Source organism: Canis aureus, chromosome 31, assembly GCF_053574225.1.
Source record: "Canis aureus isolate CA01 chromosome 31, VMU_Caureus_v.1.0, whole genome shotgun sequence".
Classification (NCBI taxonomy): Eukaryota; Metazoa; Chordata; class Mammalia; order Carnivora; family Canidae; genus Canis; species Canis aureus.
In genome coordinates, this window is record NC_135641.1 from 8,776,098 (window position 1) to 8,794,449 (window position 18,352).

At 40.5% G+C, this 18,352-nt stretch overlaps 1 protein-coding gene and 1 pseudogene across 2 annotated transcripts in view; one reads left to right on the top strand and one right to left on the bottom strand.

The window, feature by feature from the left end:
• The window catches only part of LOC144302159 (large ribosomal subunit protein uL18-like), a 31,396-nt pseudogene extending 18,173 nt beyond the window's left edge, over positions 1–13,223 (bottom strand).
• ATPSCKMT (ATP synthase c subunit lysine N-methyltransferase) overlaps positions 1–18,352 on the top strand; it is a 193,798-nt gene that overhangs the window by 156,245 nt on the left and 19,201 nt on the right. The window lies entirely within an intron of this gene.

Genomic DNA, 18,352 nt, shown 5'->3' on the forward strand with positions numbered 1-18,352 from the left:
ATTTTAATTACGATTTTTTTTTTTTTTTTACAAATTTTTAAAGTAAGTCACAGCAGATCATGACATAAGAAATTTTTCTTGATCTCTCTTTTAGTATTCTTATGGACTTACTGTTTTCACTGATTCATTGTGTTTCAATCCACCATAATCAATATTTTTTGTTGTTGCTGCTCAAATTGTCATCACTTTGTATAATGGAGGCTTCTAGGCCATGCCGGTGCTCAAAACTAGAAAGTATATTTTACAATTTCATCAAATTTGAAGGCATCATTCTGTTTCACTCTTGTAAGGACACGTAATTGTATTTAGGGCCCACCTCGATGATCCAGGCTAATCTCCCCAACTCAAGATCCTTAACTTGATTCATCTCTGCAAAGTAATTTTTTTTCCATTTAAGTTAACATACACAGACAGGTTCCGGGGATTATGTTGTGGTTGATTTTGGAGGGCAGCCTTCAACCTCCAATAATCATTAACCTAGTTTCTTATTACTTAATCATACAATACAAAGTGAACAGCTTTAGGACAATTGAACCTATATGTTTACAAGTATAAAAATACTAAGTGAAGTTTACCTTTAATATGTCATGTTTTTTGTCCTTAAAATCATACCTTTAAGGATGTGGCTTCAAAGTGCTGTGTTGCAAATTCACTTGAGATCAATCCTTTCTCTGTGTTTAGGTTTGTCTCTCTAGAATGCTTAGTCATCTCAAAATTAGGTAATATATTTCATAATTCAGGATGTCCTTCACCGAGTCACTAACTGGGGGGCAAAGTCATGTGTAAGGCACCTGGGCCTGTGACAGGAGACAGGATCTCTCCCTCTGTGGACGCAAAGGGTGCTGCACCTCTGTGCAGCTGTGGGGCTTCTTTCCTTGTTCCCCTGTAGTGTGTCCACCTTCTTTATGCTGAGCACCATCTGTTTTCTTCTCTTTTCTTCCTTTCCAGGACTTTCTATTTCCTTACTTCCTTCTAAACCTTTCTGTCCATCCTCTGGCATGTATTTTCTCCCAGTCTTTTTCCAGCTCCTACTATATATCTAATTCGTATGATTTTTGCCAAAGTTCTGGGAGTGAGGTTTGATGGGGGTGAGAGATCACGTGGAACTGGGGTCTTTTACTAGGGTGCATGTGGTTTGTTCACATTCCAAGTCATCGAGCACTGAAGACTAGAAGGAATAAGACCTGTATTGTATCAGTAGCCTCAGAAAAAAACACCTTTGCTCTGTAAACATATCTCTGTCTGTGCTTTTGTATTTTCTACTGCTTTGTTTGTCCTTGTTCTATTGAATATCCATTGGAGAAATATCAAACTTGAGTTGGCTGAATCAAGGAGAAAAGAGTGAAATCATTTGATAGCTGCTTTTCTTTGATTGCCTTATTTTGCTTAGCATTATATCCTCTAGTTCCATCCATGTCATTGTAAATGGTAGGATTTCTTTATTTTTTTTAATTTGATGGCTAATACTCAAATGTGGAATTTAAGAAACAAGACAGAGGATCACAGAGGAAGGGAGGGAAAAATAAAATAAGATGGAATCAGAGAGGGAGACAAACCATTTCTATAGGCAAACTGAGGGTTGCTTGAGGGGAGGTTGGTGGGAAAAAAGGGGTAACTGGGTGATGGGCATTAAGGAAAGCATGTGATGGGATGAGCACTGGGTATTATATGCAACTGATGAATTACTGACCTCTACCTCTGAAACTGATTTTTAAAAAGAGGTAAAAAGACATCCTTTATTCTAGAGAGAGGTCAGGATATCCCTACAGACCATGCATGGTCCCTGACTGACCATCTTCTAGGGGCAAAACTCAGATAGTTTGTGCAGCTGGGACAAAGGAAATGAGCAGAAATTTTGAGACTGAGTTTGGACAGGAGTAAGAATCTTTAATTTTGGTCTTGTAACCCAGGGTGTTTCTTTGCACTGCTATTTTGCACACGTGGTACTAAATCTGTTTTCTTAAAAGCACAGGCAACTGAAGGCAACCTAGAAACGTCTGTGCATCTGAATTTGTTGACTTTGCATCTTGGTTCAACAAACCTAAGTCTTCCTGGGGGATGGAATATAATTCAAACCCTTTTTTTCTCCAGCTTGTCTTGATTGTATGACTTGGTAAGGGAAATAAGACTACTACAAGGATAGGATAATTTATGTTATGGGAACTCTGGTTATTACAGAGACATTCTTGAAATTACACTGTTGCTGCTTTTAAATATTAATTCCGTTTCCTGAAAGAATGAGCTAAAGAATTCAAGCAATTCTAAAGCACATGGAGGGGAAACTAAGTTCCCAAGAAAAGAAATTGCTACAAGGTGAAATAAGCAATTTGACAGCATGCATACATTACATTGTTATAAATGCTTCAGACTGTTTGGCATCAAACTGTAGGATGTGTTTTGACAGAGCATAGTAGTTTTGAAGATGTGACAAGTGATTAATGTAGTACTTAGCTGGATAGTTTCTAAGACATGAATTAGATTTCTTTGATGAGGAAGTGGTGGAAGGTGTATATTAACTATTTCAGTTCATCGTGGTGCCATTTATCACATTGGAACAATGATGGAATAAGATTCATATTAATGAGATTAGGGAGTTAAAATTCCAAGATAAGTTTATTTGATTGGAATGGTTTCAGGGAATCACCAAATTATTAGGAATGTATGATCAAAACAGACTGGGACATCTGCCTGTGTGACAGATCTTTTAGAGTCATTTCTAAGCTACTCTTTTTAAAAGTTTTTATTAAATTTCAGTTAGTTAACATAATGTGTAATATTAGTTTCAGGTGTACAATATTCAACACTTTCATACATCACTTGGCGCTCATTATGACAAGTTCCAGCCTTCATCACCATCACCTATTTCCCCCAACCCAAACCCCTCCACTCTGGTAACCATCAGTTTGTTCTCTGTAGTTAAGAATCTGTTTCTTGGTTTGTCTGTCTCTCCCTTTCCCCCTTTGCTAGTTCGTTTTGTTTCTCAAAGTCCACATATGAGTGAAATTATATGTTATTTATCTTTCTCTGACTTATTTTACTTAGCATAATATACTCCAGTTCCATCCATCTTGTTGCAAATAGCAGGGTTTCATTCTTTTTGATGGCTGAGTAATATTCCATTATATATGTATATGTATATACATATATACACATACACACATATATAAATACAAGGAAATGGTAATATATACATATATCACCTCTTCTTTATCATTCAACAGTTGATGGACACTTGGGCTCTTTCCATAATGTGGCTATTGTAGATAATGCTGCTATAAATATCAGGGTGTATGTATCCCTTTGAATTAGTGTTCTTGTATTCTTTGGTTAAATACCTACTAGTGTAATTGCTGGATCATAAGGTAGCTTTATTTTTAACTTTTTGAGGAACCTCCATACCATTTTCCACATGGCTGCACCGGTTTGCATTCCTACCAATAGCGCAAGAAGATTCTCCTTCCTTCACGTCCTCGCCACACTTGTTGTTTCTTGTGCTGTTGATTTTAGCCATTTTGACAGTCATGAGGTGATATTTCACAGTAGTTTTGATTTGCATTCTCCTAATGAGTGATGATGAGCATCTTTTTTATGTGTCTGTTGGCAATCTGTATGTCTTCTTTGGAAATATGTCTATTCATGTCTTCTGCCTGGTTTTTAATCGGATTATTCATTTTTGGGGTGTTGAGTTCTTTATATATTTTGGATACTAACCCTTTATTGGATATGTCATATGCAAATATCTTCTCTCATTCTCTATGTTGCCTTTTAGTTTTGTTGATTATTCCCTTTGCTGTACAGAAGCTTTTTATTTTGTTTTTTTAAATTAATTTTTATTTATTTATGATAGTCACAGAGAGAGAGAGAGAAAGAGGCAGAGACACAGGCAGAGGGAGAAGCAGGCTCCATGCACCGGGAGCCCGATGTGGGACTTGATCCCGGGTCTCCAGGATCGCGCCCTGGGCCAAAGGCAGGCGCCAAACCGCTGCGCCACCCAGGGATCCCCAAGCTTTTCATTTTGATGTGGTCCCAATAGTTTATTTTTGCTTTTGTTTCTCTTGCCTCAGGAGACCTATCTAGGAAGAAGTTGCTATGGCTAATGTCAGAGAAATTACTACTTGTGCTTTCCTTTAAAGGACTTTATGGTTTTGGGTCTCACATTAAGCTCTTTAATCCATTTTAAGTTTACTTTTGTGTATGGTGTAAGAAAGTGGTCCAGTTTCATTCTTTTATCATATTGCTGTCCAGTTTTCTCAACACTACCTGTTGAAGACTGTCTTTATCATTGCATATTCTTTCCTCCTTTGCAAAGATTGACTATATAGGTGTGGTCTATTTCTGGGTTTTCTATTCTGTTCTATTGATCTATGTGCCAGGACCATACTGTTTTGATTACTACAATTTTGTAATATAACTTGAAGTCTAGACTTATGATGCCTTCAGCTTTGCTTTTCTTTTTCAAGGTTGCTTTGGCTATTTGGGGTCTTTCATGGTTCCACAAAATTTTAGGATTATTTTTTTTAGTTCAGTGAAAAGTGTTGTTGCTGTTTTGATGGGGATTGTATTAAATGTGTAGTGCTTTGGGTATTACAGACATTTTAACAATATTTGTTGTTCCACTCCATGAGGATGGAATGTCTTTCCATTTCTTTGTGTCATTTTCAATCTTTTCATCAGTGTTTTATAGTTTTCAGAGTACAGGTCTTTCCCTTCTTTGGTTAGGTTTATTCCTAGGTATCTTACTACTTTTGATGCAATTGTAAATTGCATTATTCCTTAATTTCTTTTTTTGCTGCTTCATTATTGGTGTACAGAAATGCAACAGGTTTCTGTTAATTGATTTTGTATCCTGCAACTTTACTGAGTTTGTTTCTCAGTTCTAGCAGTTTTTTTGGTGGAGTCTTTGGATTTTTTTATATAGAATATCATGTCGTCTCCAAATAGTGGAAGTTTTACTTCTTCCTTACCAATTTGGATGCCTTTAATGTCTTTTTGTTGTCTCATTACTGTGGCTAGGACTTCTAGTACTATGTTGAATGAAAGTGGTGAGAGTGGACATCCCTGCCTTATTCCTGACATAGAGGAAAAGCTCTGTTTTTCCTGACTTAGAATGATAATTAGCTGTGGGTTTCTCATATATGGTCTTTATTATGTTGAGGTATATTCCCTCTAAGCCTACTTTATTGAGGTTTTTTTTTTTTTTCCAGGAATGATGTCATGCTTTGTCAAATGCTTTTTCTACATCTATTGAAATGATCATACGATTCCTATTCTCTTAGAAATGTGACATATCATGCTGATTGATTTGTGAATATTGAACCAATCTTGAAATGCAGGAATAAATATCACTTCATTGGGGTGAGTGATTTTTTAAATGTATTGTTAGATTTGATTTGCTAGTATTTTGTTGAGCATTTTTTCCATCTATGTTCATGAGAGATATTGGTCTATAGTTCTCTCTCTCTGTGGTATTTTTCTCTGGTTTTAGAATCAGGGTAATGCTGGCCTTATAGAATGAATTTGGAAGTTTTCCTTCCTTTTCCATGTTTTTGGAATAGTTTGAGAAGAATAGGTACTCTTTAAATGTTTGGTGGAGTTTGCCTGTGAAGCCATCCTGGGCTTTTGTTTGTTGGAAGTTTTTTGATTACTGATTCCATTTCTTTGCTGGTTATTGGTCTGTTCAAATTTTCTACTTCTTCATTTCTCAATTTTAGTAATTTATGTATTTATAGGAATTTACCCATTTCTTCTAGGTTGTCCAATTTGTTGCAGAATAATTTTTCATAATATTCTCTTATAATTGTTTGTATTTGTGTGGTGTTGGCTTGTTGGTTGTTATTTTTCCTTCCATTTATGATTTTACTTATTTGAGTCCATTCTCTTTTCTTTTTGAAAAGTCTGGCTAGAGATTTATCAATTTTATTAATATTTTTCAAAGAGCCAGCTCCTGGTTTCATTGATCTGTTCTGCTGCTTTTTAGTTTCTGTATTATTTATTTCTGCTTTAATATTTTTATTTCCTTCCTTCTGCTGCCTTTAGGGTCATTTGTTGTTCTTCTAGCTCCTTTTGGTGTAAGATTAGGTTATTCTTGCTTCTTGAGGTAGGTCTGTATTGTTATATTCCCTCTTAGCACCACTTATACAGCATCCCAAAAGTTTTGGACTGTTGTGTTTTTATTTCAGATATTTCCATGTATTTAAAACATTTCTTCTTTTATTTCCTGGTTGACCCACTCATCGTTTAGTAGCATGTTATTTAACCTTCATGTATTTGTGGTCTTTGCAGATTTTTTTCTTATGGTTGACTTCTAGTTTCATAGCATTGCGGTCAGAAAGTAAGCCATCCATCATTATTATTCTCCTCCTCCTCCTCCTCCTCTCCTCCTCCTCCTCCTCCTCTCCTCCTCCTCCTCCTCCTCTCCTCCTCCTCCTCCTCCTCCTTCTCCTCCTCCTCCTCCTCCTTCTTCTTCTTCTTCTTCTTCTTCTTCTTCTTCTTCTTCTTCTTCTTCTTCTTCTTCTTCTTTCTTCTTCTTCTTCTTCTTCTTCTTCTTCTTCTTCTTCTTCTTCTTCTTTCTTCTTCTTTCTTCTTCTTCTTCTTCTCTTTCTTTCCCTTCTTCCTCTTCTTCCTCTTCTTCTTCTTCTAAGATTTGTATTTATTTATTTGGGGGAGAGAGAGAGAGAGAGAGAGTGTGGGCGAGCATGAGCAGGGGGCATGCAGAGGGAGAAGGAGAAGCAGACTCCCCACTGAGCAAGGAGCTTCATGTGGGGCTCCATCCCAGGATCCTGGGATCATGATCTGAGCTGAAGTCAGCTGCTTAACTGACTGAGCCACCCAGGTGCTCCAAGCCACCCCTTCCTGCATTCCCCTCATCCCAACCTGAGGTGTGTATGGGTGCCAATTCCAACAGTGATTGATTAAAGGGTAGGCACTTGACTTGAATTAAAATGTTTGTAATTTACCTTCCTAGCTACAATAATTGGTCTGGGGGTAGCATTTAACTAGGGTTACACTTGTTCTGGTTTGCTTGGATTTCTCCCATTTCAAAATTGGAAGTCCTATATATCCCGGGAACCTCCTCAGTCTCAGGAAAACTGAACAGTTGGTCATCCAACATTTAATTAAGCTGGCATAGTTTAACTAAGAGTTATTTCCTAGGGGATTTGGACTGGAAATGGAGTCTTTCTCTTTCTGGCCACAAAACTGTGAAGATGTAAGTCCAGAGTATCTGGTAGCTCTGTTTCCAACCTTGGGACTAAGCTCATCTGAGAGAGTAAAGCCCACTTGCAGAGAGAGACAGAGTCTCAAAACCATTTGAGTTCCTGGTTCCATCTACCCACCCTTGGCAAGGAAAATGTGCCTAATAAGAGCCAATGGACCTCGCCCTTTGCTCAAACTTTTCTAATTGGGCTTCTGTTAATTGTAGCCAAAGAATCGAAATGCAATATACTTGCCCAGACAAGCTCAGGGCAACTGAAAAGTTGCTCAGGGCAACTTTTAATACTTTTTGTTATAATTTTCCCCAGTTTTATAAAACTTAACACAAAAAGGTAGAAACATTTTATTTATTTATTTATTCATTCATTCATTCATTCATTCATTTATTTTTAAAGATTGTATTTATTTATTTATTTATTTATTTTTATTTTTTATTTATGATAGTCACACACACACACACACAGAGAGGCAGAGACACAGGCAGAGGGAGAAGCAGGCTCCATGCACCGGGAGCCCGACGTGGGATTCGATCCCGGGTCTCCAGGATCGCGCCCTGGGCCAAAGCCAGGCACTAAACTGCTGCGCCACCCAGGGATCCCAAGATTGTATTTATTTATTCATGAGAGATACAGAGAGAGGCAGAGACACAGGCAGAGGGAGAAGCAGGCTCCACACAGGGAGCCCGATGACGGACTCGATCCCTGGACCCTGGATCACGCTCTGAGCCGAAGGGAGACTCTGAGCCGAAGGGAGACGCTGAACTGCTGAGCCACCTAGGTGTCCCAAGGTAGAAAGATTTTAAATGATAATTAGAATTTAGGTTGGAAAGGATCTTAGAGGCTTCAAAGGCTGATCTTGCCGATAGCAGAATTCCTTTTTGCAAAATGCCTGGAACAGTTTGGTATATATCACTTTTCTTCTCCTGTTATCAAGCCCGGTTTCATCATAGCTTATAAGGCATCTCACATCTGATCCATGAATCCAGTGCCTGGTACGGGGCTTGGTACAAAGAGGCATGCTACCCCTCTTAACTGACTTAGTGTTGAATGAATGCATGTTTAATTGAACTTCACTCAATTATAGTGATCCCTTAATTTTAATTTTATATTTGGAGTTTGGAAAAGACTATTAGAGAATTATAGAATCAGATTATTAAGGATAAGGGGGAAATCTTATAAACATAGTTTATCATGCATACTGTTTTATACAGATCAAATAAATTTTGGCCATTTATGTTTCACAGTTCCTCTTTTAAACGTTTGAGAATGTGGCTTTATTTTGATGTATGATCATGTAGAATGTATAATAGTGATGTCCAGAATTTCTCTTTGGAAAAATAACTTGTGTTTTATGCTTTAGAAAAGAACTGTTTACTTTGTCAATAAAAATTGACCAAGTGTCTAACCTGCATAGAAGTTTGAGGAGCTAAGAGCCTTCAATCACCTTACTGTATGTCTAGGAAATGGAAGATGTATCATTTGGACCCTTGCAGCTACAAGTAATAAAAAGTACTATTCTAATTGTCCTAAGCAAAAGTGAGAAGTTTTTTGTTTATATAATGGAAAAGGTGGACCAGGATCTAGGGCTCTTACATTGTTACTGTGTCCTAGCTCGTCTTTCCAGTTATGAGCTTTACTTCTGTGCAAATTCTTTCTCAGAAAAGACTGCCTTTCATCCTATGGTGGTAAGATGGCTGTTCCAGCCTGAGTCTCCCTTTATTTTTGGTGGGGGTGGGGGAGGAAAGAGCATGTGTCTTTCCATGAGCAATTGCAGAAGAGTCTCCTTATTACTCTTAGTTTCGATTTTCTGTGTGGAATTTTACTTTCCAAAATCAATCACTGTAGCTTGAAGATTGCAATATTCTGATGATTACCTTAGGCTTGGGTTACACCCTCCATGCTGGAAATGGTTAGAACCTCAGAAAATGCGAGGAGGCTTTCCAAAAGGATGAAGCAGGAGGCATGGTTGGTAGATGGAAAAACAATTAACAATTACTAATGATACCTAGCTGAACAGCATTTTAGGGTGTGAAGCCTTTGTACACTTGAGTATAAGTGGTGCTGAACTTTATGAATATTAAAAAAAAAGCTTTGCGTGAGTGACTTGCTTATTCCTATACTTCCGCTATTTCCATGCACTGAGAATCTTGGGTTTTTGAAATCTACTTTAACCTGATTCTGTGGCTCCACAGGAAGCCCCTCCCTGCCTTGCTACCTCTTGTTTTTTTTTTTTTTTTTTTTTTAATTGGTGTTCAATTTACTAACATACAGAATAACACCCAGTGCCCGTCACCCATTCACTCCCACCCCCCACCCTCCTCCCCTCCTACCACCCCTAGTTCGTTTCCCAGAGTTTTGCTACCTCTTGTTGCACAAGCTGGGCCCTCCCTGCCTGAGATCTAACAAGCTGGATTCTGGAGGAAGAGTTCGGGGAATTTAAACAAGTGCCAGGTGATTGTGAAGGGCAGGTAGAGCTGTGCATGTTGGCTCCTTTTGTCGAGGAGGTATTCTTCCTCTGATGGCCTCATCCACAGACCATCACCAACCAGCTCACACATCACTGTCTTGGTGAAGACCTTTTTGCCTCTCTCGGGAAGACTGGTTGTCTTCGTAATGCCACCACGTTTTGCTCACTCCTGTGTTCCAGCATTTTCATCTTGTGTTATATTTACTTTTTTTTTTTTTTTTGAGAGAGAGAAGGCATGTGCATGTGCATGCAAGTGGAAGGAGGGGCAGAGGCAGAGGCAGAGAGAGAGAGAAAATCTTAAGCAAGCTCCATGCCCAGTGTAGAGCCTGATGTGATGCTCCATCTCATGACCCTGAGATCATGATCTGAGCCAAAACCAAGAGCTGAACGCTTAACTCCCCAACCCACCCAGGAGCCTCATATTTACATTTTAAAAATTAGTTTCCTCATCATATTTTGAGGGACTTTGTGGCAGGAATCCTGTCTTTTAAGCACTGGATTTTGTGGTAGTGGAGAACTGCAGGGATTCTGAAAGGTGCGAGAGAGGTCATACGTATCATCTCCTGTCCAAGGGTCAGGTTATCAGAATGGGTATCAGAATGCACACAAGCAGAAAGTGTTAGAAGTAACATTTTTATTTGTTTTTCCGTAGCATCTTTCATTACTATTTGTGGGTATGTTTATGAGGTATATCATATACAGTAGTAAATATATGAATATAATTGCTATGTTTATAAATACACATATATTGTGAATGCAGTTTTCAAAAACTAAGGTCTGTGTGGGATTTCCTGAAATCAATGCCAAGGTGTGACCTATTTCTACTTTCCTTATCTATGCCTCTTTTACTTTCCTTGTGATTGCCCAGAGATGGCAGAAAAAGAAGTTTCTTTGTAAGCTTCGAACAGCCACCTGATGGCCTGCTCTTCTTTCAGACCTCTTGTGCTTGGCCACTGTCTTATTTAATGGGAAATACCTGGATGCTGCAACTTTACTTTGGAAGCTGTTATAAGAAAATAGTATTCCATTTTGGGCTTAGCCAGGGCTATACCTTTTCAGCAGACTTAAAAAATCATTTGGTAGTAATAATTCTTGCATGGCAAAACCATGTGTGATCTCAAGGCTTTCTGAAATGAAAAGCTTGACGTTTAAAATTGGATGCTATTGATAACCAGCCTCATAAGGCTGGCAAGGGGGTGTTTGAGCAGGGTCTTAATGCTCTAGTTTTCATTGACTAGTTACTGTGGCAAGAGTTTATTAAATCGCAAATCAGAAACTCTTAGTTAAAAGGGCTGGCTGTGATCCAATTAATATATTCATTTTTAATAGTGGGGCCCCAGGCTAGGAAAAGGCACTAACTCAGGAGTGTGTGTGTGTGAGTTCCATCTGGGTCCTAGCTCCTGCATTTTGAAGTTAAACTGGAACATCATTGCCATGCTTGGCCAGTGCCCTTGGGTTCACCTTTGATAGCTTCTCAGAGAAAGGCAGGGGAAGGCAGCATGGGCTTTGCTCTTTTCGTAGTCCTAAGGATTTCCACCATCCCCAGGGTGGAGAGTTTCTTTCCAGTTGACCTTCTGATCAGCCAGGGGAGGTATAAAGTAAGGGTGTATCGATTGTCTTTGACTTTTGAGAAATAAGACAAAGGTGCTTTCTGCTGATGGCTAAAACTAATTACAACACGGGACTGCTGGGCTTTCAGCATCTTAAACAAAGCAATGCCCTGCAGTCTCCTAGGAAATCAAATAGAATCTAAGAGCAAAGGGAGAGCCAATGTGGGAGAGCTCCTGTTCATGCCCTATGCTTATCTGACTACTGTTCAGAGGACTGATGTATTCCTTTTCATTATCTTCCTTTGGTGATATAGGTCCTGTGGGGTGACAATATTCATGCCCAAGCCCACTTGAAGCAGGGTGTGGTGTTTCTAAGGATCCCCTGAACAGATCTGATTTGACCATGCATTAGTAAGAGCGGGATATTTGGCTCTCGGTTTTCTGGAGAGATGAGAAGATCATTCACATCATTGTCTGCACAGCAAAAATGGAATCAAGTTTCTGTTGGACAGCCTGACCCCTGCCAACATTCTTCTCTGCCTTCCACCCCCAACACACCGCCTGAAGTTCCTCTCTGTTTCCTGGATCGGCTTTGGCTTTGGCTGGCAGCCTGCAGGCTCGCTCAGCAGAGCAGGGGCAGGGGAGCTGAGTGGCTGCCATCTGTTCGCTGCTCCTCAGCACGCCCCTGGTGTACTGGTCCGTGTCCTTGTTTGGCTGACTCTGCATCCCCAACTGCACGTCTCCTCCCACTGTCCTGTTGGTTGGGTTTCGCACTCCAAGAGCTTTCAGCCTTTTAGAACATGGGGCTTATAGCTGGCTGTCTGGGCTGTTGCCTGCAAACTCTTGCCGCCTAACCTGAGGGTGGGATCTGACTTGCTAGAGTCAAGGGGGGTCGAGGACCTCCTGAGAACTGATTCTCAGACGCATGTCAGCCTTGGTGGTGCTGCTCTGCTCCTGCCCCAGGGAGCTTGCCTGTCCCTTTTCCTTGTTCAGAGGCGAACTTTGCTCATGTACCCTGGTCTCATCAGCCAGACCCCTGTTTAGTGTCTAGGCTGCCATTTCTGCTATAATAATGCTTCATTTGACCTGGTCTCCTAAACCTAACATCCTGCTTTGCTCTTGGAAGGGTATTGTAGATTTTTTTTTTTTTTTTTTTTTGGTATTGTAGATTCTTAAACTTCTCCCTAGTATTTGGAGTCCTGTCCCTCCTCCCTGATTCTTTTTTTTTTTTTTAAAGATTTTATTTATTTATTCATGAGAGACACAGAAGAAGAGAGAGGCAGAGATACAAGCAGAGGGAGAAGCAGGCTCCCTGTGGGGAGCCGGATGCAGGACTCGATCCCAGGACCCTGGGGTCACACCCTGAGCCAAAGGCAGATGCTCAACCACTGAGCCACCCAGTGTCCCCCTCTTCCATGATTCTAATTTCCTCCTTGGATCTCCCAGTATGGCTTTCTCTAGATTACATGTGGTGGGCAGGATCCCCTTCCCCCTGCACAAGATGTCCTCAGTCCTCAGAACCCATAAGTGTGTCAGGTTGCACGGAAAAAGGGAATTATGGTTGCAGATGGAATTATGGTTGCCAATCAGCAGATGCGGAGATGATTCAGGGATGAGGGGGCCCAGTGTCATCATAAGGGCCCCTAAAAGTGGAAGACGGAGGCAGAAGAGGAGGTCAGAGTGATGTGATGTCAAAAGGACTGGTCTTGCCACTTGTTACCAGCCTAGAAGATGCAAGCCAAGGAACTCAGGAGGCCCATTGATGCTGGAAAAGATAAGGAATAGGCTCTCCCCTTAGGGCCTCCAGAAAGGAATACAGCCCTGCTGACTTCTTGATTTTAGCCCAGTGAAACCCATTTCAGACTTAGGACTTTCAGAAATGTCAGATAATAAACTTGTGTTGTCTTAAGCTCCTAAGTGTATGGTAGCTTGTTACAGCAGCAATACAAATCCCACATACATATTCTCACTGCCCATGAGCTCATCATCCAGCATCTCTGCACCTCCCCATGCTGACCACCTGCCTGGATCACACCTGCCACTTCATCTCAGCCTTCAGTGAACACTGAGCTAGGTGCCCAGCATGTTCCAGGGGCTGTGTGTATATTCACTTACCACTTTATTTAACCTGCCTCGTACTGATAGCAGGAACCCTCTATATTGTGAGCTAGTCTGAGCCAGGCTGGGTAAGTATGGCTATGCCCGGGTGTTTTTGGTAGCTAACCAGGGAAGCAGACAGGTGTTGCCCCTTTTTCTTCTTGCAGACTGCAGACCTTGCCCTGCAGGTAAAGCTGTCAATGGGACCACGAGAGGCATGAACCTGCCTTCTTGTGGTAGCTCAGCGCATGCGACTCTGGACCAGCCACCTGCTCTTCTGGTGCAGGCTGCCAGCCCTGACTGATTCCTATCCCTCTTTCCTGTATGTGCCTACCAGCTACCAACCTTAAATGTCATTAATTTCTCACACACACACAAACACACACACTGGAAAATAATTTAAAACAGGGATTTGCACATATATTTGTATTCCCATGTTCATAGCGACATTATTCACAATAGCTAAAAGGTAGAAATAACCCAATTATTCATTAATGGATGAATGGATAAACAAAATGTGATCTATACAAACAGTGAAATATCATTCAGCCTTTTGGTGGAAGAAAATCCTGTCACATGCCATGCCATGGCTGAACCTTGAGGACATTTTGCTACGTGAAATAAGCCTGTCACAAAGACAAATATTGTATAATTTCATTTATGTGAGATATTTAGAGTAGTCAAATTCATAGAAACAGAAAGTAGAATGGTAATTGCCAGGGGGTGGGGAAGGAGGAATAGGAGCTAGTGGCTAATGGGTATAGAGTTTCAGTTTTGCAAGATGAAAGTTCTGGAAGGAGATGATGGCTAGACAACAGTGTGAATGTATTTAACCAACTGTACTACTGAAAATGGTTAAAATGATAAATTTTACATTGTATATATTTTACCACAATAAAATATTTCTTAACAGCTTCATATTCTAATGACTGAACTCTGAGGTATTGCTTTTGATAACCAGGATGTTTTGTATGCATTTAACTAAGCACCAAGACTATAAATGTGTGCATATCACACAGCTAAGGTGTTCTGTAATCTTCACGTGGATCATGTGGCACCTGACATTCTGGGTGGCCAGCTGACCTGAGCCTGGTGCCTTCTCTTCCCTCTCAATGATAACCTAATCTCTAGGTCAACACCTGTTCAAAGCGTGCCTTGTTCTTTCTACTGGTTACTTACTGAACTCCAAGCTTTCATTCTCAGACATTGAGTACATCTCTTTGGGGAGATAGTTGTAAATATTACCCAACTACGTGAAAATGAAGTTTTCTAAATCCTGTAATTGTGATTAAATTTAGTCACCCATGGGTGGAAAACATAGGCCTTGCAGAGTGTTGGGGGATCATCTAGTGCACAGTCAGTTTCAGTGAGCCCATTTCAGATGCAATGGCCTTTTCCCACTCTTTAAAAGTTTTCCAGAAGTTTCTCCAAATAAGGTAGCATTTTTGGGTTGCAGGAGGACATATCTTTTGGTGAGGGACACCATTTAACCCACTACATCATCTGAAGAAAATAGAGAACACCAGTGAAGAAGGAGTTTGGGATAGAGTGGTGTTTTGGTTTTGGGCATGAATAATTTGAGATGTCTGTGGAATACCTTGCTGGAGATGTGCGGAAGGTATATGAGTTGGGAACTCAGGAGAGTGGTTTGGGGTATGATTGTCTATGTTCAATAGGTGAGAGGAGGTCAGATTGTTCAAAGAGAGCATGTACCAGAAAAGCAGTGGAATGAGATTGCATTGTCCAGGAATGCCAACAGTTGAGGGAGGTGGAAGAGTCAGGGTTGCTAAGGAGACCAAGAAGGAGTGGTCACAGAGGGAAGAGGAGAACAATGAGCCAGTCTTGTTACTGGGTTAAGGGAATAGAGAGTCTCAAGGGCAGTCCCCAAGGTCAAGTGTAGCAGTTACACTAAGACAACTGCTGGGTTCTAAAGTGTCTGGGTCATCGTGTTTGTGTGGATTTGAATTAGGGAGAACCCTGCCATTTCTCCTACCTTGCCCAGTGAAGCAGAATGTTTGTTTCTGTAATGACAGTTACAATAAGTAATGGACAACACAACGACCATGACTAGGTGTGACTTGGCTGTGAGTATGATGCTCCGAATGCTGGTTGTAGCATTTGAATTTGGGGATGATTACCTTAACTGGATAGGGCAATATGCTGAATGGATCTAATTTCCCCTTACAAACTTCCGTCTGCTTTAAAGCTCCTAATTATCACAATTATAAGGTTGTTTGAGGGTAAAAAGTGATGGGAAACAAAATTGTAGGAAATTAGGTTAAAACAATGTGCAGTTTAAGGCAGAAAAGTGGAGCACAATTTTGTGTTACTGTTGAAATCACGACTGGGCTGCATGGGCCACTAGTCTGATTGTGATGATGCTTCTCATGAAGGCAGTAGTCTGGTATGCTCTGGGTTGATTAGTCATGGTTTGTTCATGCAGCCTCAAATTAATTGGTAGAGTCTCAAGTGCTTTTTTACATTCAACTCTCTTAGAATTAAGTAAGTTCATGGTACTTTCTCTTTTCTACTTTCTAAAGAACCAGAAATTCTGTTAATTTTGAAAGGTGGCTCGAAGTATCAAAGGCTTTCTGTAAGCCTTTTTTGTTGGCCTTTAGGTCTGAGTTTGACTCACCTGGAACTTAATTGAGCAGATTGAGTGTATCAGTTGGAATAGGCTGTGTTTTGCTACAGTAGGAAACAAACCCAACATCTCAGTGGCTTAACCCAAGAGTTTATTCCTACTCATACTTCATATCCAACATGGTGAGTGGATAGCTGTGCCCATGTCAGTGGTCCAGGATGTTGAAGCTCTACCATTTTTTGGCTCTGCCATTTAGAACACATGGAACTCCAGATGGCCATAGCAGGGAAAGAGACCCCGACTCTTTGCTACCTCAGATCCATGCATCCACAGGAGCTAATCTCATGGTTCCTTAGCTTCCAAATGCAAGGGCCTGAGATGTGCAATCTTCCATTTGCCAGAGTGGGAGAAGAATGGGATATTGGTGATGGCTGTAATATCCATCAGGAACTGAATTGGAAAGCATCAGTGATATGCACATTTTAGCACTAGATAGTGTTTGGTCTTGTGACTAAACATGACTTCATGACTGGAATACCAACTGGCCTTCCACAACATCACTGGTTTGCCAGAAAATCCTTCTTGGGGAGCTATCTAGTTTTGGATTTGTAAGTAAATGTTTGCCAGATGTATTTGGGGTACCAAGGTGCCCATGCTTCCTCCTCTGGAAACTTCCCTCAGCAGAAGAGGTGCCTAGGTAGTTCCTCCCACCCCTGTGCCCCCTATCTAGTGGCCCTGTACCACTGGACATCTCTGATTGGGCCAAGGAGAGGTAACTGGCTCAGGAATGACCAATCAGATTCTGTTTCTCATAATTGTAACAAGATGACCCAGAGGCTGTGATTGGGCTGAGTCCAGGGAACCTGCTAGGTGGGTCCAAGATATTGATTCCTTATGCCACATGACAGCTAGCTAAGGCCAGGTGAAAGGGTGGGAGAGTGAGTGCTCCAAGCAGAAGGGCAGTGTTACAGACACAAGGCCATTTTGGGCTCTGTGGTTAGTAGTCCCTATTGCAGAAATGTCTTGCTCTATTATCTACAATTCATGCTTCTATAACAAGAGTCAGTGTTCACCCTGATGCCTAGCAAAGTGGCCAGCTCAGTTGTCCTTAATATTATGAACCATTCTTAATTAAATAGGTTCTTCAGATCATACCTGATGGCCATACTAATTAGGAACTTAAAAAAACATTAGTAGTGAATCACTAAAGATTTCTTTCAAGGCTGGGTTTTAGATGGACACAGTGAAGAACACAAATTAAAGCTGTTTTCCCATGTTAAATGGTCAGTCCACCAATTATGGGCATATTCCTTTGGCCTGTGTGTACTGGAAATGAGTGCTAGATACTGTCACATGCTTATGGTCCAGTAGTGTATGATTGATCAAATTTTCTTCATTGAAATACATATTTTCCTCTCAAATTCTGTTCTCTTGCTCATGAAAAAAAATACTATGATTCCTTCTAAAGGAAGATTTTCCTTGTCTCAGTCTCAGCCCATCAAAGACTTTTGTCACTGCTGGTTCCATTCAGATGCATTGTCAATTATGAACCACAGAATTGCTGAAGTTAGTACCTGGCCAAGGCCCACTGTGGAATGTTCTGGAATAGGCCCCAGAATCCAATTCTCCATGCTCCCTCTTTGGTCATCTCTCAGTTTTTTCTTATTCTGTTGATGCCCTCAAGGTGACCATACCCACCCATGGACCGGAGCTCATAGGGAACCTTTCTTCAGGGAGCTGGGTGACGTCAGCACATATGTAATCAGACCCAAGTTTTCAGTTTTCTCAAGTGTGAAATTTAGGGATTACACTTGATTACCTAAGAGATTTATAAACTTATTTCCAAACTTCTCCTTTTTTTTTTTTTTTTTTTTTTAATTTGAGTATAGTTGAGACACAATGTTGCATTGGTTTCAGGGGTACAATGTAGTGATTCAGCCTCTCTGCATTAGGCTGTGTTCCCGGTGAAGTGTAGCTACCCTCTGTCACTGTGCAACACTGTTCATACCACTCATTGTGCAGTACCTTTTATTACTATGACTTGTTCATTCCATTATTGGAAGCCTGTATCTCCCACTACCCTTCACCCATTTTGCCCATCCCTCAACTCTCTCTTCTTTGGCAACCATCAGTTTACTCTCTGTATTTATAGGTCTGATTATCCTTTTTGTTTGTTTGTTTTTCATTTGTTTTGTTTCTTAGATTCCATATATAAGTGAAATCATTTGGTATTTGTCTTTCTTTGACTGATTTATTTCACTTAATGTAATACACTCTAGGTCCATCCATGTTGCAGCAAGTGGCAAATTGTGATATATATATATCTCACAACGTCTTTATCCATTCATCTACTGACGGACACTTGAGTTGCTTCTAGGGGTGAACTTAGCATTCTGAGATAGTGTTTTTGTTGTCTTTGGGTAACAAACTTTTTTGATTTTTT